General features: G+C 50.7%; 1 protein-coding gene across 1 annotated transcript in view; it reads left to right on the forward strand.

Annotated features, from left to right (window-relative positions):
- LOC306961346 (bromodomain-containing protein 4-like) overlaps positions 1 to 22684 on the forward strand; it is a 461990-nt gene that overhangs the window by 299498 nt on the left and 139808 nt on the right. The window lies entirely within an intron of this gene.

Genomic DNA, 22684 nt, shown 5'->3' on the forward strand with positions numbered 1-22684 from the left:
CTTATCGTCCTATTGATCATGTGTTCACATAATTCGACAGGCGCGCGCCCGGCAACTGCTGATACCGGGCCCCGGGGACAGAGACTCAGGGCCCGCAGGGACAGTTTAGACAGGGCACGTGGCGGCAGGTGTGCGCGCGGCACGTTCCCCCATAAAGCTCCCATGATTAACGGCATTAATTCAGTGGCTCTGCGCAGCACAGGGCTCCCGCGGGTTACGTGCTTTATTTGCAAATAAATGGAGGCAAATACAACAGTGGTGCACTGTGGGAAAATGAATGAATATGTGCTTCCTATAACAAAACTATGCAGAGCTAAGGTGACTGGTCTGAGCCATTAGAGAATGTGTTGGTTCAGGCGCTCTGACCACGCCCTGACCCTACGGCCGTGGGCGTGTCCTCACCTCCCTGGCTGTGCGGCGCCTGCATCACTTAATGAATTTCATCTTCACAGAGACGAACGTTCAGGCTGGGCAGGCAGCGTGCGCGTGGGGGACAGTGCAAATTGTTTTGGCTCTATTATGCAGCGGACGCCACCATTTTTCTTCTTAATTAGCGCGGTGTCAGTGCTGTCAGTGGCGCCGCTGTCAATTGAGCTGATCATCACACATTCATTTCCCCATTTGATAAATCAGCTGCGTGCGCACGCTGCCATGCCCCGCATATTAAGCAGCTGACGCGTTAATGGGATACGTGTGTGCGCACTGAGCTCGGACCGGCAGCTAATTTAGCTCCTACACACTCCCACCCCCGCAACATCTCCCCAGAGACAGAGTGTTGAATCAAGCCTCCAGCACCACGGGGACAGGCCCAGAGAGGGCCGGGCGGGCATTCCGGAGAGAGGGCCGGGCGGGCATTCCGGAGAGAGGGCCGGGCGGGCAGTCCGGAGAGAGGGCCGGGAGGGCAGTCCGGAGAGAGGGCCGGGCGGGCATTCCGGAGAGAGGGCCGGGCGGGCAGTCCGGAGAGAGGGCCGGGCGGGCAGTCCGGAGAGAGGGCCGGGCGGGCAGTCCGGAGAGAGGGCCGGGCGAGCAGTCCGGAGAGAGGGCCGGGAGGGCAGTCCGGAGAGAGGGCCGGGAGGGCAGTCCGGAGAGAGGGCCGGGAGGGCAGTCCGGAGAGAGGGCCGGGCGGGCAGTCCGGAGAGAGGGCCGGGAGGGCAGTCCGGAGAGAGGGCCGGGCGGGCAGTCCGGAGAGAGGGCCGGGAGGGCAGTCCGGAGAGAGGGCCGGGCGGGCAGTCTGGAGAGAGCGCCGGGAGGGCAGTCCGGAGAGAGGGCCGGGCGGGCAGTCTGGAGAGAGCGCCAGGAGGGCAGTCCGGAGAGAGGACCAGGAGCAGGTGCAGGTGGGCAGACAAAGAAGAAAAAGACCCTAAATGCTAAAAGTAAATAGATCATTTTACTGGACATGCTGGGAGTTGCAGGGACAGTTGGACATGTTGGAGATGGAGAGGAGTGTTGGACATGTTGGGGACCGAGAGGACATGTTGGAGATGGAGAGGAGTGTTGGACATGTTGGGGACAGAGAGGACAGTTGGACATGTTGGGGACCGAGACGACAGCTGGACATGTTGGACAGAGACAGTGGGGATGGTCCGAGAGGCTGGTCCCTGCAGACTGTGTGGTCCCTGTCCCTCTGGTTCCCCTGTGTTCCAAAGCGGCACTAATCTGCAGAATTCCATCATCGTGTTTAACTCATTCCAGAAGCATGGAACAAACAGGATTAAGGCGAGCGCCCGAACTATTAAGTCGTAAAATAAAGCGGTCGCTCCAGGAGCCTCTCAAACACTGATTAAAACACGGCCAATATTTGCTCTTATGAATATGAAATCCTAAATGTGTGTGTCGAGCCGAAAACAGTCGGTCAGAAAACATCGCACTTTTAACCCACTTTGATGAATGGGATTGTCCTCAAAGCTACGCAAAGAGCAAACCCCTCTACAATAGTTCATAAAGTGACCCAGCAAACACTAGAGACAGCATTTCACCTTTATTTAGGTATAACTATAAGGGCCGGGCAAAGATCTTTAACAAAACTCTAGGACATCGCCATAATAACACATTGGAGTTATGCGAAAAAATAAGCTAATATTATTATTATTATTAGTTGATTGATATTATTATTAGAGGCCACTGTGATGGAAAGTATTGCGCCATGCTGACCACTTTACACCCGCGGGGTCACTGAAAGGTCAAATATGCACCAATATCAACTCAATTTTATCGCATGATTCAAACTTTTAATAATTAAACCAAAAAGAAAAAATGTGGTCTTCTATTTTAGACCATAGCATTTAACATTAAAAACGGATAAACTCAGAAGGCCCATGTAGAAGTGATAATGAACTACGAGCTCCTGGGGGCCCTCACTCGGGCTGTATTTGTATTTGTATTTGTTTGTCATCTCTCATTATCACATTTTCACAAGTGTTTCATTAAAATGATACTGTCACAGTATTCACACAGGAGCGGCCCGGACCCCTGAGGCCCCCTTTGAGCGGGCCCCTGCACACACACACAGACCATCCTGCAGGGTCCGTTTACACTGTTTAGAGACGAGTGACCTGGAGAATACTGCAGTAACAAACACAGCAGAGTCAGAACACGACTCTTTCCGATTAAAGCCACACTGTGGAACATTGTACCAACTTAGACCAATGACTTTAGTGGAACATCTCTGTTGAACTAAGAGAAGATGTTGCACTGCTGTGACTACAGGTTTGAGGTTTAAAGGCGTGCTACGTAACTTCCTATTTGACCTCAGTGATCCAGCAGCCGTGGGGGGTCAGCGTGGCCTTTCTATCACCGTGGCTCCTATAACGCTCCGGGGCCAATAGGTTCCATTCAGGTGACATCACATGATTCTAAAGAGCCTGTAGTTTCAAACTGAGACTGTCTAACTCTTTACTGGGACAATCTACATGAAACAAAAACGGTCACAATGTTCAGAGTCTGCAGTATATAGTAGTAGTATGAACTAAGGTCAAAAGTGGTGACAGTATTCAAAAACATTTGCTTGAAGTTGGTCAGAGAAGACTTCGAGCCACACGACTAATATGGCAGGTTTGTGAATCTAATCACTCATAAATGATCAGTTTCATGTGTATCAATTATCTTGTTGAAGATTTCTTTAAAAAACTATTTCTCTCCCATCTTGTTGTTTTGGTCCCTCCCCTCCATGTGAAATCTTGACATCATCAAATTCTAGAACATGAACTATTGTTTCAGGGTTTCTGGGATGAAATGCACGTGTAACCTTGTAGAGGTTAAGAAGCAGCTGCATGAGCCGCTCTGGTCACATGACGGCGACTTCACAGTGGAGGAATGGCGGTTGTTGTTTTGTTTTGCCACATCGCCTCTGAGAACACCTTTGAAATCACTTATGGACGTCCCAGGAAACAAGGAAGCGATCATGAGGCTTTACTTTCCCCGTCATGGACGACTCTTTAGGTCAGACTGAACTAAAGAGGAGCCTTTGCCTGGCGCTGCTCTCCTCAGGTCAGTAGTTGTTATTTAAATTTGACCTTATTTTCATGTGCCGGCCTCACGTCATGTGACTGAGCACTGCTGCATTTGGAACAGAGCTCAAAGTTATACAAATACTAATGATACGTTTATCCCATAAAGCTGGACTTTTTGTCTGCTTTGATTGGCATTTATGAATAAGAACACACTGTATGGTGTGTCCTGTCTGCACGAGGCCGCTGTCCGGGTCAGGAGGCAGTCTTACCAGTCACTTCATCCTCTACATATTTGACAGTACCACCCTCTAAAGCGGAAGTGACGTCTAAGCAAATCACATTTTAACCAAGGTAAGAGGCCGATAATAAAGTTGATATGTGTATAATTGACCTTTTGTGACCCAATGTCTGTATGAGTGGTCAGCGTGACACCTTTACTTAACTTACTGTGAGGAATATTATACAGGTGAAGAGAAATGTCATATTTATTTAATTTTAATTCCATGTATGTGTAACTGAATTAGACAATGCCATTTAGGAGTAGCCCTGAAATCCTATTTCTTACTATGTGTGACTAATACACAGTCTTGTTTGCTTTAAAATAACATGGACTGACGTGTGTAAAACAAGTAGAAGAAGTTTGTTTGTGAAGTGGATCACATTCCCGTTTGGGGACACAAACGCACACATTAACAGGAAGAGCACAGTCAGCGTCTGCAGGAGCATCAGGGACTTTCAGTCAGTCTACGTTTAGTCTAAAACACCGATCCTTCCAGGCTGTGGCTCCCAGGCTCTGGAATGATCTTCGGCCCTCTTTGCTCTATTGACTCTGTTGATTCTTCAAAACTAACCTTAAGACACATTTATTTGTTCAAGCTTTTAATTAGCTCCTTTTGGGCTGCTCTGATTTCGCTGTTGTCTTGACCCTTTTTATATTGTTTGTAATTTCTGCTTTTTAAACTGTGTTGTGAAGCCTTTGTCTGTGAAAGGAGCTGTATAACTAAAGATTACTTACTTACTTACTACCATTTTAGTGGACGATACAACCAAAGCCTTACTGATCCCACACAGCTCTGCAAACAGAGGGGGAAATGTGGAATCAAGCCCAAGTATATGATATACAATAAATAAAACAAACTTTAAAGAGGCATATAAAAGGGAGTCAAAATAAAAATGAGAACAGAATATAAAGTGTGGATTGTTCACATGTCAGCACTGGCAGTGCAGGTGGCTGATGAGGTGAGGCTGATTTAGGAGCTCCTTTACAGAAGTGAAACATTACAATTGTCAATTATTTTCATTTTGTTTCTCATCATTTATGTCACGACTGAACAAAAATCAAACTTCGATGCTCAAACTGTTACTCAACACTTTCTACCAGTCCTTTTTTACTTTTACTTGAGTCATTATTTGGGTCAATACTTAAAGATTGTTTTTTTGCTAAAAGACTCAGGCCTGGGGTTTGTGTGGGCCCTGTTCTCCGGCTCAGTGTGTGTGTTTATGGGGGGGTCCCGTCTTAGATCTTCTTCAGTCCGTGTTCCCACATCCATCACTCCTGCGCCCCCCCTCGGGCCCCCGGTGCCCCCTGTGGGCCGGAGCCTGTAGGTCCACGGGTTAATGGCCTGTGAAGTGTGAAAACTTCCTGATGCTCAAGCGCATCTAACGGTCTTTCCAGATGTGCAGTGTCCGGGGAGTGCGGGGGGCGGGCAGTCAGACCGTCCCGTTTGGGAATCACTGTAGGATCGCCTGATCACACTTTCTCTTTGGACATGGGGCCGCCACACACAGAGTCCAGGCCTGAAGCGTCTCCAGTTTGCCTGACCATCCATCCATTCAAGAGCAGGGCCGTGTGGAACTCTTCTAACAGCCAATCACATCTCCAAACCTTTACACGGATCCAGTCACAGAGCACTGGTCAAGGTGGAGCAGAGGCTAGTTTTCTCCCATAACCCTCGATCTGACCCAAGCACAGTTTTATGTTTTGCCAAACTGCCAACTGAGTAAAATCTTCCCAGGGAGTGTATTTTTTGGTGATCTAATATCATTTCATGTTGTTCACATTTTTATCCCATTGTAAGCACAAAACAAACATAAAACAACTCCTGTTGTGGGTTCTTCAACACAAAAATGTGCTTGTAACTTTAAAAGCTATGAAAAAAATAAGGATTACTAGAATGCATGTTCCAAAAATGCAAAAAAATACAATTTATGGCTGGTGCGGCCAGATGTCAAAATATGACAAGGACTCACAAGTTCAGATTTGTTTCTATAGCAGCAGTTTTAGTAAAACACTATAGTGTTGTGGAGCTTCCACATAAACATGTGCTTGTAAGGTATAAAAAAATGAAGGAACAATATTTTTTTAAACTTTAAAGGGATACAAGTTGGTCATTTTATGCTCACTACTGCCACCTCAGGTCATATGTGTACACCTTTGTGAGTGACAGTGCAGGAGAGGCAGTTGTGGTGAACAGGTCTGAGCTCATTCTGCACATTAGGACATGGAGGAACATGTAGGGGGAGGAAAATACTTAGTTTTAACATTTTTAAACTCTGTATAGTCCCTTTAATTTATTTTCATGCATATACAAACAACATACCTTTTTAAGAATTTTTACCTTTTCATTGCCATCTTTGTGTTGCAAAGGTACAGATGTATTGGCAAATCGGGCCCTTTGATTTACATAATAGTCCATACACTTACATTGTAGTCACTATTTTTCAATATAAAACAGATTAAAAATGTGATTCCAAACTTCTGCATATTCTCTGAACCTTGAGGGTTTAAACTAACGCCATGACACATTTTCGTCACCATGAGGTCATTTTTACCTAGTAATCACTACTTACTTACTACTTACTGGGTAAACACACATTGACACATTTTATATCCACATGTCCGAAGTGTCCCCGCAATGATGCTATAATCCAGATATACTAATGATATGTTACTAATATGTCATAAATAAAACCATACATTTAAATCTATCCCATATTTAGTAGGAATAAAATGTCTTGTTTTTTTTTTTCATATTTATATCAGTAATGGTTGGCAAAAGTTTCAATTTGATATCTTTACATTGAATTTTCCCCCTATTCACCTGCAGTGTCTTCTTCTAATGTGCCTGCGCCATCCTCTCTAAGAGGATCTTCGTCCTGTTGCTGCCATCTTTCTTTTATCACATTCATTATGTCTTCTTGTCTCTACAAATGTTTACAAAGTTCTTCGAGAAGGACACTAGGCATAACAACAGTGTTCAAATCAATGACATGTTTCAACGGAGTGGAAAATTGGGAGGACAAAAAAGTGAGGAGGACGGAAGTGTAATTTTCCACATCGTCGAAACATGTCAGGTATTTGAACAGTTCTGTTTCACCAAGAAAAATCTTAAAAACATTTATGTTGGTCTCGTTCCGGAAAGTACATTGAGTGAAACAGCCTTTGAGCATTTGTGTTGAATTATATTTCTTTTTTTTCTTTTTTTTTTCTTTGTGGCAAAAAATGACAAAAACGCAGACACCTCTCAAGTGCAATGTGAAAGTTCTTTCTACTTTCAATGCCTCAGTCGTACCTTTCTGTTTTGTGGGTTTCTGGTAAATCTGCACTTTATGCCTGATTGGTGTCTAGTTTTGTCCTTCAGTATATGGTAAAAGCAGACATTTGTGCCAAGAGACCACTGTATATCCAATTCTAAAGCGTTTTTTATCAATAATGAACAAGCAGCTGTTGTTATTTGTATTATTTAGTTTGAATCACTGTAACAGCTGGGTCTGTGGACGAGGAGGAGAGGGTGTCTGGGGAAGTCTGCCGCTGATCCTGGACCTGTGGAGGGCGGAAGGGGGAGCCGTAAACATTTCAATACATTCAAAGGACCAGCATTTAGCAGCGTTTAGCTCATGCTTGTGTCTCCGAGAGGCCAAACCCCCCCCATTGATCCTAACATAAGCTCATCATATGTTCTGACCTTATGATGAGCTTATGTCCCTGAACATAAGGGGACAAGCCCACTGTTCCTGACAGGGGCCTCCCTAAAAAAAGGTTTTCAAAAGTCTGAATAAAGTAGCCCAAAGGGTGCAGCTCAAATCCATTTGGTCTAACCAATAGGTCTCCGGACACCACCACTCTTCCTCTCGCTTTATTTTCCCATCTAGATTTTTTCTGGCACAAATCACCGAATAGTGGAAGAAAACGTCTCGGACAGTGAGACGTCACTGGAACAGATAAAAACATTATGTTGGATGTAAATGTGTTATCTCCGAGCTAACAGCTAGTTAGCACCACATACATTAAAGGGGCTGGAAGCAAGTTCGCCATTTTATACTCACTACTGCCACCTCTGGCCATATATGTAACTGCACCTTCTATATTAAGCTCGTGCATGATGGCAATTCGGGCCGAAGTGACACATTTTTGAGTGACCGTACAGGATTTTAGAGGCAGTTGTGGTGAACAGGTCTGAGCTCATTCTACACATTAGGACATGGCTGGAACATGTAGGGGGAGGAAAATACTTAATTTTAACATTTTTAAACTCCTTATAGTCCCTTTAAGTAAGGGATAATGTATAGAACGCTGGTCATTATCGGGAAAATAAGCACCGACAGGGCGAACCGGACTGAAGGTGCTTATTTTCCCGATAATGACCAGCGTTCTATACATTATCCCGCTTATTATACGGCCATTTGCCAACTGAACACACACAACATAAACTTCGTACACTTTTATGAAGGTCGAAAGGTTTATTTAATGACTTCCGCGACAAATAGTTCGCGCGTTTCTAGGCAATGTTTTGCTAGGCTAGAAGCAGCAAGGCTAAAAGCTAGCCTAGCTACTTAGTTGAAGGCGCAGTTGGAGAGGAGGAATGGTGGTGAATCTCTGGGTAAGTTGAAAGTCAGACTCACGCTTACTTCACGAGCAATTCCCCCAACTTCTCTCGCAGTGACGGGGACAGAGAGAGTGTCCGCTACTACGTACGCGCGGAGTGATATGAAAGCACGAACTCCGTTGCCATTGGCAGCGTCATTATTTTTCTCAGAGGTCCTTTATCAGAAAATAATGACCGGTAGAACGTTGGGAAATCCCATTCAAATCAACGGAGCTTCTACTTACGTTGTGAAGAGCCGTATAATAAGCAACTATAATAACTACACCTTATTTAGCCTTAAGTAACGATGAGTTAACACTTAATTCATTATGAGCAATTCATTAGTTAAGTGTGACTCAATAACTACTTAGTGAATAAGTGAAGTATGTGAAGAACTATTCATTATGAGGTTGGCATTAACTGTAGTCGTTAAGTGTTATTAGTCACACTTAATGAATTGCTCATGATGAATGACGTGTTAATTCATCTTTTATTACATTATAAAGTATTTATACTAAAGACGGGCTGATTATTCTTTGAGCGGCTCGTTCTAAATCTTGGTGTTATTTTGCTTTTCATTTCGACTTTGCTCTGGACACTGTGACGTCACTGTCCGTCAGGAACTCGCCGTCTGCCAAGTCAAAGGGAAACAACAGGAGGAAGAGCGGCGCCTTCGGAGGATCTTATGGAGTCACATGACGCTCGCGTGCATGTAGCCATTCACATGGCAGTATTGCTGCGAGTGGGCGGGTTTTACATTTACTGACAATAGGCACTTCTTATAAACAGAAAGTCACCACAAAGAAGAACATGAGGTGCTGCTACAGACTCACAAACACCAGTAACGTTTTAATGCTTTATTTATATTTCTACACTTTCTGACTTAGCTGTGATTGGCTAAAACAATATTACGCTCGAGCCAATCAAAACTGATATCCCAATAATAGTCCGTCCTCTTCCCAAACGTTTTAAAGCAGAGCCTGATGTTATTTGTGCTGTATTACCAACATATTTTTACAATATTGTTCCTGCATCATGTTTGAGTAATCTTTGAGTCTACAGAATGGATCAATATGCTGTAGATAAATATGGCCTTTTCTAACCAAAGCCTGACTGTAGAGCCCTGTCCGTCTGGCTCAGTGAAACGGCCAGTGAGTGAGTACAGTGTTTCAGAAAGAGAAGACATCACACGGAGGACACGCCAGACCTAATCTGTCTGCTCTCTCTCTCTCCCCTCCGGCCCGGCGCTGGGAGACATTTAATCGCCACGGTAACGCCTTCATATCAGCAACAGAAATCAAATAATGCCAAATGATTAAGTTCCCCTAGCAACGGGAGCAGGGCCCTGGCAACCGCCGGCAGCCCACACGGATCAGGCCCGAATATTTCACTTACTGCACCCCCTGAGGCCCTGACACTGCGCTGCAATCATGCACGTGCACGAGTCACAGGCCCTTATGGAGAGCCGGGTTCTCAGTCCTCATTTATAAAAGTGACATCAGAATTCTATGTAAGGTCCCTGTAATGTCATGTAATATAATTATTTTCACACAAATGGAAAAAAATCCAGATCTTTATAAACTGCACACCTGAATGCACTTCCCTCTGATCACAGCCTCACCATTGTGCAAAGGTGACTGCCTTTATAACTTTAACCAGCCTTGTAATTCAGACCTACTTCACGAATGCAATTTACTTACTAACAGTGTGACGCCCTGCCAAAAATGCAAAAGAAAGATTTACACGTGAAGAAATTGCAGAAAAAGCGAAGGCAAATCGAAGCTACAGTCTGTGCTCTTTAAAAGTCACAGCACCAGTGCCCGGCAAAAAGAATGCTCAGCTGCAGAACATAGACAGAAGTGGTTTGATCTACAGGTAATAATGAACATCGACTACAGGATTTCAGCTTGTACGTTTTGAGTGATTGAGGTGAAGGCCATAGAACGGTTGGTGCTGCAGCAACAGACGTTAAGGGAAATGAAGGGCCCTAGACTTTTTGCAGACGAATCCAAAATAGGCTCCATTAGTCCACAACAGTGTGTGGTACGAAGAAGGGGACACTCACTCATGGAAGAAGTCCCTTCTTCAAAATAGTTTGTATGAACAGAAATACTACACGAACAAAGACTGGAAACAAAACATCCCTGATTCATTTTATTTATAATCTCAGGCCTGCGGTTGGCGCAGTAAGTGGGGATTAAGTCGGAGAGATGCCCACCCACCCAGAGACACCCACTGACCTGCAACACCCAGAGACACTCACCCACCCAGCAACATCCACCAACCCAGAAACACCCACCCAGCACCACCCACCGACCAGCGACACCCAGAAACACTCACCCACCCAGCACCACCCACCGACCAGCGACACCCAGCAACACTCACCCACCCAGAGACACCCACTGACCTGCAACACCCAGAGACACTTACCCACCCAGCACCACCCACCGACCCAGAGACACCCACTGACCTGCAACACCCAGAGACACTCACCCACCCAGCAACACTCACCGACCCAGAGACACCCACTGACCTGCAACACCCAGCAACACTCACCCACCCAGAGACACCCACTGACCTGCAACACCCAGAGACACTCACCCACCCAGAGACACCCGCTGACCTGCAACACCCAGAGACACTCACCCACCCAGCACCACCCACCGACCAGCGACACCCAGCAACACTCACCCACCCAGAGACACCCACTGACCTGCAACACCCAGAGACACTTACCCACCCAGCACCACCCACCGACCCAGAGACACCCACTGACCTGCAACACCCAGAGACACTCACCCACCCAGCAACACTCACCGACCCAGAGACACCCACTGACCTGCAACACCCAGCAACACTCACCCACCCAGAGACACCCACTGACCTGCAACACCCAGAGACACTCACCCACCCAGAGACACCCGCTGACCTGCAACACCCAGAGACACTCACCCACCCAGCACCACCCACCGACCAGCGACAACCAGCAACACTCACCCACCCAGAGACACTCACCCACCCAGCACCACCCACCGACCAACGACAACCAGCAACACTCACCCACCCAGAGACAACCACTGACCTGCAACACCCAGAGACACTCACCCACCCAGCAACATCCACCGACCAGTGACACCCAGCAACACCCACCGACCTAGAGACACCCACTGACCTGCAACACCCAGAGACACTCACCCACCCAGCAACATCCACCGAACCGCGACACCCAGCAACATCCACCGACCCAGAGACACCCAGAGACACTCACCCACCCAGCGACAGCTACTGACCCAGCAACATCCACCCACTCAGCGAAATCCATCCATTCATCCATCCATCCAGTGACACTCACCCAGTGACACCCACCAACCCAACGACACCCACCACCCCAACGACACCCACACACCCAGTGACACCCACGACCCAGCGGCGCCAAGCGACACGTGCAGGTGGTGGATCCACAGAAGGACGGCCTCACGATTCTCACCGGGTCTGTTGCTCTCATAAGGGGCTCTTTGTCTGACCCGTCACCAAGGACCTGTTTGCCCTGGGAGACCCTACTAGGGGCACGAAGCCCCCGACAACATAGCTCCAGAATCAAAACTCTCCTCCACATTAAGGTGGGGCTCTCTCCAATATGACAGTTATATTTACTCCATTATAAGGTCTTGTAGATTTTTTAATGCCAAAACACGCTGTCTTTACAGAGATACTGTTAGAAGATCACTGGACAAACTACCCGGACATTCTGCAGGCAGCGTCTGCCACAATTTACATAATTCTTATCCACGTCGATGTCACTTCTCTCAATCAGGACAGAGTTTAGACTCCAGTTCGACTTTTTATCCCATAGTAGCAGGATACAGGCGCTCCATTCTTGGCTCAAATATTTCTCCTCAACATACAACTATGGCTACAGTATATTGACAATGAGACTTTATTATCAAGGTTCAGTTTCACACATTTCCTGGTAGTCAGGACACCACAAAAGGTAAGAATTTGTATTCTCCAAATTGAGTGTAGTTATGATCGCACCTTCCCTCTGCTCCAAAAACAATACAAAAGCTATTGCATTAAGTTCTCTCCCTGTATGGCCTTAAAGTGCAGATGTGTAATGATACAGCTCACAGAACAGACAAGCTATTATTCAATATATTTATTATATGTATTAGGTTAGACTGAGCTACTAAGTCAGTGACTTTACCACAACAGGTAAGAGTTATAGGATTTATCCAATGGAATAGAGATGAAATACAGCCATTTTTTGAAAAATAAAAACTCTTTGGAGCCAGTGCTAGGGAGGTGCAAAGACTACATAGGAACCCTGTTTACAAAGTGGCTTTTGGAGTCGCCCCTGACTCTGGGAGTCACAGTTCCTCATGGAGAGCCTGGTCCTGCTGTCTCTTGTTATGGTTCTGGGAGTTACAGGTCCTCATGGAGAGCCTGGTCTTGTTATCATTTCTATAAACACACTTGTCTCCCCTGGCAGTGGTCATGTGACTGCAGAAGATAAGGAGCCTGCTCTGATAACGACAGTCCCGATGTGCTCCGTCACAAAACTCAAACCAGTTCAAGAAAATGAAGCAGATATTTAACTCAACAAAGAAATAGTGGCTATAGTTTTTTACTCCAAAGTCATCTGGACCATGTTTTTGTGAGTGAAGCTGTTAACACCATGAGACACGAGCTGCCACACTGCCCTTTACCAGGGGAGAACACGGGGAGAACAGTGCTACTCAAGAATCAAAATAAAACAGTGTGGCACCAGTTCCAGTCTTTTTATTCTTGTAGATTCAGGAGCAGGAGGCGGTCAGCGGAGGACACACACACACACACACACACACACACACACACACACACACACACACACACTCCGTCCACTCCTCCACGTCCAGAGGAAATGCGTCCAGCCGCTCGCTCACACAGCAGCTAATGAAGAGAGGACAGTTTTACACCTCACTGCCTTCACTCTCTCTCTCCGACCCCCCCGTGACTCCTGCTCCTCCCCCTCTCTCTTCCTCTCTCCCTCTGTGTCCACTCTCACAAACACACCTGGGCGTTTGTGTCATTTCCAATCCATTTTGTTTCCAAAGTGCTGCATGTGGAACGATTGACGCTAACTGACAGTCAACTAAATACAATAGAAACATTTCAAGCTGCTTAAGCTTTTTCTTTCAGTAGGTGTCAGGGTTTCAGCTACATCAGAACAGGTCGTTCAGATGTTTTTAGTGGAGCAGGTGAGGGTGGAGCAGGTGAGGGTGGAGCAAGTGAGGAGTGGAGCAGGTGAGGGTGGAGCAGGTGAGGAGTGGAGCAGGTGAGGGTGGAGCAGGTGAGGAGTGGAGCATGTGAGGAGTGGAGCAGGTGAGGGTGGAGCATGTGAGGGTGGAGCAGGTGAGGGTGGAGCAGGTGAGGGTGGAGCAGGTGAGGAGTGGAGCAGGTGAGGGTGGAGCAGGTGAGGAGTGGAGCAGGTGAGGGTGGAGCAGGTGAGGTGTGGAGCAGGTGAGGGTGGAGCAGGTGAGGGTGGAGCAGGTGAGGAGTGGAGCAGGTGAGGGTGGAGCAGGTGAGGAGTGAAGCAGGTGAGGAGTGGAGCAGGTGAGGAGTGAAGCAGGTGAGGAGTGGAGCAGGTGAGGGTGGAGCAGGTGAGGGGTGGAGCAGGTGAGGAGTGGAGCAGGTGAGGAGTGGAGCAGGTGAGGAGTGGAGCAGGTGAGGAGTGGAGCAGGTGAGGAGTGGAGCAGGTGAGGTGTGGAGCAGGTGAGGAGTGGAGCAGGTGAGGAGTGAAGCAGGTGAGGAGTGGAGCAGGTGAGGAGTGGAGCAAGTGACGGTGGAGCAGGTGAGGGTGGAGCAAGTGAGGAGTGGAGCAGGTGAGGGTGGAGCAAGTGAGGAGTGGAGCAGGTGACGGGTGGAGCAGGTGAGGAGTGGAGCAGGTGAGGTGTGGAGCAGGTGAGGGTGGAGCAGGTGAGGGTGGAGCAGGTGAGGAGTGGAGCAGGTGAGGGTGGAGCAGGTGAGGGTGGAGTAGGTGAGGGTGGAGCAGGTGAGGGTGGAGCAGGTGAGGAGTGGAGCAGGTGAGGAGTGGAGCAGGTGAGGGTGGAGCAGGTGAGGAGTGGAGCAAGTGAGGAGTGGAGCAGGTGAGGGTGGAGCAGGTGAGGAGTGGAGCAGGTGAGGAGTGGAGCAGGTGAGGGTGGAGCAGGTGAGGGTGGAGCAGGTGAGGAGTGGAGCAAGTGAGGAGTGGAGCAGGTGAGGGTGGAGCAGGTGAGGAGTGGAGCAGGTGAGGAGTGGAGCAGGTGAGGGTGGAGCAGGTGAGGGGTGGAGCAAGTGAGGGTGGAGCAAGTGAGGAGTGGAGCAGGTGAGGGTGGAGTAGGTGAGGGTGGAGCAGGTGAGGGTGGAGCAAGTGAGGAGTGGAGCAGGTGAGGAGTGGAGCAGGTGAGGGTGGAGCAAGTGAGGAGTGGAGCAGGTGAGGAGTGGAGCAGGTGAGGGTGGAGCAGGTGAGGGGTGGAGCAAGTGAGGGTGGAGCAAGTGAGGAGTGGAGCAGGTGAGGGTGGAGTAGGTGAGGGTGGAGCAGGTGAGGGTGGAGCAGGTGAGGAGTGGAGCAAGTGAGGTGTGGAGCAAGTGAGGGTGGAGCAGGTGAGGGTGGAGCAAGTGAGGGTGGAGCAAGTGAGGGTGGAGCAAGTGAGGAGTGGAGCAGGTGAGGGTGGAGTAGGTGAGGGTGGAGCAGGTGAGGGTGGAGCAGGTGAGGAGTGGAGCAAGTGAGGTGTGGAGCAGGTGAGGAGTGGAGCAAGTGAGGTGTGGAGCAGGTGAGGAGTGGAGCAAGTGAGGTGTGGAGCAGGTGAGGGGTGGAGCAGGTGAGGAGTGGAGCAAGTGAGGTGTGGAGCAGGTGAGGAGTGGAGCAGGTGACGGGTGGAGCAGGTGAGGAGTGGAGCATGTGAGGAGTGGAGCAAGTGAGGGTGGAGCAAGTGAGGAGTGGAGCAGGTGAGGAGTGGAGCAAGTGAGGGTGGAGCAAGTGAGGAGTGGAGCAAGTGAGGAGTGGAGCAGGTGAGGAGTGGAGCAAGTGAGGTGTGGAGCAGGTGAGGAGTGGAGCAAGTGAGGTGTGGAGCAGGTGAGGGGTGGAGCAGGTGAGGAGTGGAGCAAGTGAGGTGTGGAGCAGGTGAGGAGTGGAGCAGGTGACGGGTGGAGCAGGTGAGGAGTGGAGCATGTGAGGAGTGGAGCAAGTGAGGGTGGAGCAAGTGAGGAGTGGAGCAGGTGAGGAGTGGAGCAGGTGAGGAGTGGAGCAGGTGAGGAGTGGAGCAAGTGAGGAGTGGAGCAAGTGAGGAGTGGAGCAGGTGAGGAGTGGAGCAAGTGAGGTGTGGAGCAGGTGAGGGGTGGAGCAGGTGAGGAGTGGAGCAAGTGAGGTGTGGAGCAGGTGAGGAGTGGAGCAGGTGACGGGTGGAGCAGGTGAGGAGTGGAGCATGTGAGGAGTGGAGCAAGTGAGGGTGGAGCAAGTGAGGAGTGGAGCAGGTGAGGGTGGAGCAGGTGAGGAGTGGAGCATGTGAGGAGTGGAGCAAGTGAGGGTGAAGCAAGTGAGGAGTGGAGCAGGTGAGGGTGGAGTAGGTGAGGGTGGAGCAGGTGAGGGTGGAGCAGGTGAGGAGTGGAGCAAGTGAGGAGTGGAGCAGGTGAGGGTGGAGCAGGTGAGGAGTGGAGCAAGTGAGGGTGGAGCAGGTGACGGGTGGAGCAGGTGAGGAGTGGAGCATGTGAGGAGTGGAGCAAGTGAGGGTGGAGCAAGTGAGGAGTGGAGCAGGTGAGGGTGGAGCAGGTGAGGAGTGGAGCATGTGAGGAGTGGAGCAAGTGAGGGTGGAGCAAGTGAGGAGTGGAGCAGGTGAGGGTGGAGTAGGTGAGGGTGGAGCAGGTGAGGGTGGAGCAGGTGAGGAGTGGAGCAAGTGAGGAGTGGAGCAGGTGAGGGTGGAGCAGGTGAGGAGTGGAGCAAGTGAGGAGTGGAGCAGGTGAGGGTGGAGCAAGTGAGGAGTGGAGCAGGTGAGGGTGGAGTAGGTGAGGGTGGAGCAGGTGAGGGTGGAGCAAGTGAGGGTGGAGCAGGTGAGGAGTGGAGCAGGTGAGGAGTGGAGCAGGTGAGGGTGGAGCAGGTGAGGAGTGGAGCAGGTGAGGGTGGAGCAGGTGAGGGTGGAGCAAGTGAGGAGTGGAGCAGGTGAGGGTGGAGCAGGTGAGGAGTGGAGCAAGTGAGGAGTGGAGCAGGTGAGGGTGGAGTAGGTGAGGGTGGAGCAGGTGAGGGTGGAGCAGGTGAGGAGTGGAGCAGGTGAGGGTGGAGCAGGTGAGGAGTGGAGCAAGTGAGGAGTGGAGCAGGTGAGGGTGGAGCAGGTGAGGAGTGGAGCAAGTGAGGAGTGGAGCAGGTGAGGAGTGGAGCAGGTGAGGGTGGAGCAAGTGAGGAGTGGAGCAGGTGAGGGTGGAGCAGGTGAGGGGTGGAGCAAGTGAGGGTGGAGCAAGTGAGGGTGGAGCAAGTGAGGAGTGGAGCAGGTGAGGGTGGAGTAGGTGAGGGTGGAGCAGGTGAGGGTGGAGCAGGTGAGGAGTGGAGCAAGTGAGGTGTGGAGCAGGTGAGGAGTGGAGCAAGTGAGGAGTGGAGCAGGTGACGGGTGGAGCAGGTGAGGAGTGGAGCATGTGAGGAGTGGAGCAGGTGAGGGTGGAGCAGGTGAGGAGTGGAGCAGGTGAGGGTGGAGCAGGTGAGGGTGGAGCAGGTGACGGGTGGAGCAGGTGAGGAGTGGAGCATGTGAGGAGTGGAGCAGGTGAGGAGTGGAGCAGGTGAGGGTGGAGCAGGTGAGGGTGGAGCAGGTGAGGAGTGGAGCAGGTGAGGAGTGGAGCATGTGAGGAGTGGAGCAGGTGAGGGTGGAGCAGGTGACGGGTGGAGCAGGTGAGGAGTGGAGCATGTGAGGAGTGGAGCAGGTGAGGGTGGAGCAGGTGAGGAGTGGAGCATGTGAGGAGTGGAGCAGGTGAGGGTGGAGCAGGTGAGGGTGGAGCAGGTGAGGAGTGGAGCAGGTGAGGAGTGGAGCAGGTGAGGAGTGGAGCAGGTGAGGTGTGGAGCAGGTGAGGAGTGGAGCATGTGAGGAGTGGAGCAGGTGAGGGTGGAGCAGGTGAGGAGTGGAGCAGGTGAGGAGTGGAGCATGTGAGGAGTGGAGCAGGTGAGGGTGGAGCAGGTGAGGAGTGGAGCATGTGAGGGTGGAGCAGGTGAGGAGTGGAGCAGGTGAGGGTGGAGCAGGTGAGGAGTGGAGCAGGTGAGGGTGGAGCAGGTGAGGGTGGAGCAGGTGAGGAGTGGAGCAGGTGAGGGTGGAGCAGGTGAGGAGTGGAGCAGGTGAGGGTGGAGCAGGTGAGGGTGGAGCAGGTGAGGGTGGAGCAGGTGAGGTGTGGAGCAGGTGAGGAGTGGAGCAGGTGAGGGTGGAGCAAGTGAGGAGTGGAGCAAGTGAGGAGTGGAGCAGGTGAGGAGTGGAGCAAGTGAGGTGTGGAGCAGGTGAGGAGTGGAGCAAGTGAGGTGTGGAGCAGGTGAGGGGTGGAGCAGGTGAGGAGTGGAGCAAGTGAGGTGTGGAGCAGGTGAGGAGTGGAGCAGGTGACGGGTGGAGCAGGTGAGGAGTGGAGCATGTGAGGAGTGGAGCAAGTGAGGGTGGAGCAAGTGAGGAGTGGAGCAGGTGAGGAGTGGAGCAGGTGAGGAGTGGAGCAGGTGAGGAGTGGAGCAAGTGAGGAGTGGAGCAAGTGAGGAGTGGAGCAGGTGAGGAGTGGAGCAAGTGAGGTGTGGAGCAGGTGAGGGGTGGAGCAGGTGAGGAGTGGAGCAAGTGAGGTGTGGAGCAGGTGAGGAGTGGAGCAGGTGACGGGTGGAGCAGGTGAGGAGTGGAGCATGTGAGGAGTGGAGCAAGTGAGGGTGGAGCAAGTGAGGAGTGGAGCAGGTGAGGGTGGAGCAGGTGAGGAGTGGAGCATGTGAGGAGTGGAGCAAGTGAGGGTGGAGCAAGTGAGGAGTGGAGCAGGTGAGGGTGGAGTAGGTGAGGGTGGAGCAGGTGAGGGTGGAGCAGGTGAGGAGTGGAGCAAGTGAGGAGTGGAGCAGGTGAGGGTGGAGCAGGTGAGGAGTGGAGCAAGTGAGGAGTGGAGCAGGTGAGGGTGGAGCAAGTGAGGAGTGGAGCAGGTGAGGGTGGAGTAGGTGAGGGTGGAGCAGGTGAGGGTGGAGCAAGTGAGGGTGGAGCAGGTGAGGAGTGGAGCAGGTGAGGAGTGGAGCAGGTGAGGGTGGAGCAGGTGAGGAGTGGAGCAGGTGAGGGTGGAGCAGGTGAGGGTGGAGCAAGTGAGGAGTGGAGCAGGTGAGGGTGGAGCAGGTGAGGAGTGGAGCAAGTGAGGAGTGGAGCAGGTGAGGGTGGAGTAGGTGAGGGTGGAGCAGGTGAGGGTGGAGCAGGTGAGGAGTGGAGCAGGTGAGGGTGGAGCAGGTGAGGAGTGGAGCAGGTGAGGGTGGAGCAGGTGAGGAGTGGAGCAAGTGAGGAGTGGAGCAGGTGAGGAGTGGAGCAGGTGAGGGTGGAGCAAGTGAGGAGTGGAGCAGGTGAGGGTGGAGCAGGTGAGGGGTGGAGCAAGTGAGGGTGGAGCAAGTGAGGGTGGAGCAAGTGAGGAGTGGAGCAGGTGAGGGTGGAGTAGGTGAGGGTGGAGCAGGTGAGGGTGGAGCAGGTGAGGAGTGGAGCAGGTGAGGTGTGGAGCAGGTGAGGAGTGGAGCAAGTGAGGAGTGGAGCAGGTGACGGGTGGAGCAGGTGAGGAGTGGAGCATGTGAGGAGTGGAGCAGGTGAGGGTGGAGCAGGTGAGGAGTGGAGCAGGTGAGGGTGGAGCAGGTGAGGGTGGAGCAGGTGACGGGTGGAGCAGGTGAGGAGTGGAGCATGTGAGGAGTGGAGCAGGTGAGGAGTGGAGCAGGTGAGGGTGGAGCAGGTGAGGGTGGAGCAGGTGAGGAGTGGAGCAGGTGAGGAGTGGAGCATGTGAGGAGTGGAGCAGGTGAGGGTGGAGCAGGTGACGGGTGGAGCAGGTGAGGAGTGGAGCATGTGAGGAGTGGAGCAGGTGAGGGTGGAGCAGGTGAGGAGTGGAGCATGTGAGGAGTGGAGCAGGTGAGGGTGGAGCAGGTGAGGGTGGAGCAGGTGAGGAGTGGAGCAGGTGAGGAGTGGAGCAGGTGAGGAGTGGAGCAGGTGAGGTGTGGAGCAGGTGAGGAGTGGAGCATGTGAGGAGTGGAGCAGGTGAGGAGTGGAGCATGTGAGGAGTGGAGCAGGTGAGGGTGGAGCAGGTGAGGAGTGGAGCATGTGAGGGTGGAGCAGGTGAGGAGTGGAGCAGGTGAGGGTGGAGCAGGTGAGGAGTGGAGCAGGTGAGGGTGGAGCAGGTGAGGGTGGAGCAGGTGAGGAGTGGAGCAGGTGAGGGTGGAGCAGGTGAGGAGTGGAGCAGGTGAGGAGTGGAGCATGTGAGGAGTGGAGCAGGTGAGGGTGGAGCAGGTGAGGAGTGGAGCATGTGAGGGTGGAGCAGGTGAGGAGTGGAGCAGGTGAGGGTGGAGCAGGTGAGGAGTGGAGCAGGTGAGGGTGGAGCAGGTGAGGGTGGAGCAGGTGAGGAGTGGAGCAGGTGAGGGTGGAGCAGGTGAGGAGTGGAGCAGGTGAGGGTGGAGCAGGTGAGGGTGGAGCAGGTGAGGGTGGAGCAGGTGAGGTGTGGAGCAGGTGAGGAGTGGAGCAGGTGAGGGTGGAGCAGGTGAGGGTGGAGCAGGTGAGGAGTGGAGCAGGTGAGGGTGGAGCAGGTGAGGAGTGGAGCAGGTGAGGGTGGAGCAGGTGAGGAGTGGAGCAGGTGAGGGTGGAGCAGGTGAGGGTGGAGCAGGTGAGGGTGGAGCAGGTGAGGTGTGGAGCAGGTGAGGAGTGGAGCAGGTGAGGGTGGAGCAGGTGAGGGTGGAGCATTACTGTATGGACTTATTGTTCAGTAAATGACAGATTAACATTCACATTTTATTTGCATCTTTCCCCAATTTGTCAACGTGACACACTATTTTTTCCTTGAAGTAGTTTGTATTACAATATATTTCATGTTTTTTGTGGGATATTTTAAAATTGAAGTACTTTTCAAACTTTGCTGTTATTTTGAAGCTTCAGATTTTGAATTAAGATTCTAAGATGAACTGGGAGCCAGAGCAAAGACACAAGGACTGGTTACTCCATGACTTCAGGTTGTGTTCATGATGTCATATTCTCAACTCTATTGGGGAGAAACAAAGGGAAAAATCGACTTGAGCATTATTCTGAAGCGTTTGGATTCAGGGACCTGCCGTGTGATTTTGATGGTTGAAGGGCCGTTCTCTTGGCACTTTTGGGCTCTTTTGACTCGAGTTCAGAAGTGTTGACAGAGACGATGTGAAACGTCCAAGTTATAACAAAGATATTAGCCTAAGACCAAGTATTATTTCACTTCATTCATGCAGTTTTGAGTAATCCTGTTAAGAAGAAAAGCCTGCTCTTAAAATCATTCTGGTTCTCCTCAGCCCTGAGCTCCTCCTCAGCCCTGAGCTCCTCCTCAGCCCTGAGCTCCTCCTCAGCCTTGAGCTCCTCCTCAGCCCTGAGTTCCTCCTCAGCCCTGAGCTCCTCCTCAGCCCTGAGCTCCTCCTCAGCCCTGAGCTCCTCCTCAGCCTTGAGCTCCTCCTCAGCCCTGAGCTCCTCCTCAGGTGGTTCCAGAGGCGAGGGCCGTAATATTGAGTCTTTTTGTTGACTTTAGGAATAACTAGGAGACCCCTGCCGGAGGAGCGAAGGGGCCGTGAAGGTTCGTAAGGTAAAAGCAGTTCTGAAAGATAAGAAGGACCAAGACCATTAAGACATTTAAAAACCATTAAAAGAACTTTAAAATCGATCCTGAAACACACGGGGAGCCAATGCAGCGATTCTAAAACCGGTGTAATGTGGTCCCGCCTCCTGGTCTTTGTCAGGACACGAGCTGCTGAAGTTTGTAAAAGTTGTAGACCTGAGATACTCTTTATGGGAAGACCAGAAAGCAGGGCATTACAGTAGTGGATACGACTGGTGATAAAAGCATGCATGAGCGTCTCCGTGTTGGCCCTAGAGAGAATGGGGCGACTCTGGCTATGTTCTTTAGATGTAAAAACCTATCTTTGTGATATTCTTAATGTGTGGAATAAACGCCAGCTCAGAGTCAAAGGTCACGCCCAGGTTCTTCACCTGTGAGGAAGGATTCAGAGACAGTGACTGTAGTTTAGGTAAAAGTCTCTCTCGATGATTAACATTTCAGTTTTGTCCTGGTTAAGCTGGAGAAAGTTTTCTGCCATCCAGAATTTGATTCTAAAATGCAGTTAAAAAGTGCATCCATTGGCCTGGTGTCATCAGGAGACATGGAGATGTATAACTGTGTATCATCAGCATAACTGTGAAAGTTGACTGAAAGTAAGTATCTTATTATCATGTGTGACGTCACACTTAACAGAGGAAGGAAGTGAAACTTTAAACATCACAAACTGAAGAATGCTGGGTAAAATGTTTAGCAAGATCTATAATATAATTATTAACCCTAACTTTGTTTTAGCACGTAAATGTGCAAATGTGTCATATGCACTTCAAACTGTAAAGTCCTGTCCTTTCCCTCTCACTCCCTTCCCTCGTCCGGAGCAGTGAGCGTCTGGTGTTTGGGTGACATTTCTGTTTTTTGGACCCTCCCCCGTCACCTGTGCCTGAGTAATGCCTTTGTTTTCACAGCACTCATGTCCCGCTGAGTGATCTCAGCCGAAATGCCAACGATACGTGCATGTGCCTGTGGGTGGCTGGTTAATGAAGGGGGGTATGGCACTTGCCTGAGCGCGTGTGGGGGCGGGACGTGTCCCGGGACACTTGACTCTGCTCTGATCGGCAAAGAGTGTGGGCTCTCTTCGCCAAACACAACATCCTCTCTGCAGGACAAAAGCCACAGTGAATAAAGCTGTTCACAGGTATGTGGTGGGATCTCACACACATGCACCCCCCCACGTCTGTCTCCTAAAGCTGCTCATGTGACAGGGCTGACCGGGCTGACCGCACTCACCACAGCAGTCTGGAGCTGACACTATTGTTCTGAATAGGTGTGGCCACTGTGGTTCATTTCATTATTTGTTTCATTCATTTAAAAGCAAATGCGACATTTAACATATGAAGGAAAAGGAGCAGAAATCAGTAATATCTTATAATGTCTGCCATCAACACAAAATCATTAACAGGTCAAGTTCAGTTGAGCGTCTGATGCAGGGTCATATCAATTATAAAACATCAATATACAATATATTCTTAAACACATAAATGGACTTGGAATTTTGAATGTTTACAATCTAAGACTATTCCGTTGACTGACTCCTGTATGTTTCCTTTACAGTCGATCGAA

Source organism: Gobius niger, assembly GCF_951799975.1.
Source record: "Gobius niger genome assembly, chromosome: 3".
Taxonomy (NCBI): Eukaryota; Metazoa; Chordata; class Actinopteri; order Gobiiformes; family Gobiidae; genus Gobius; species Gobius niger.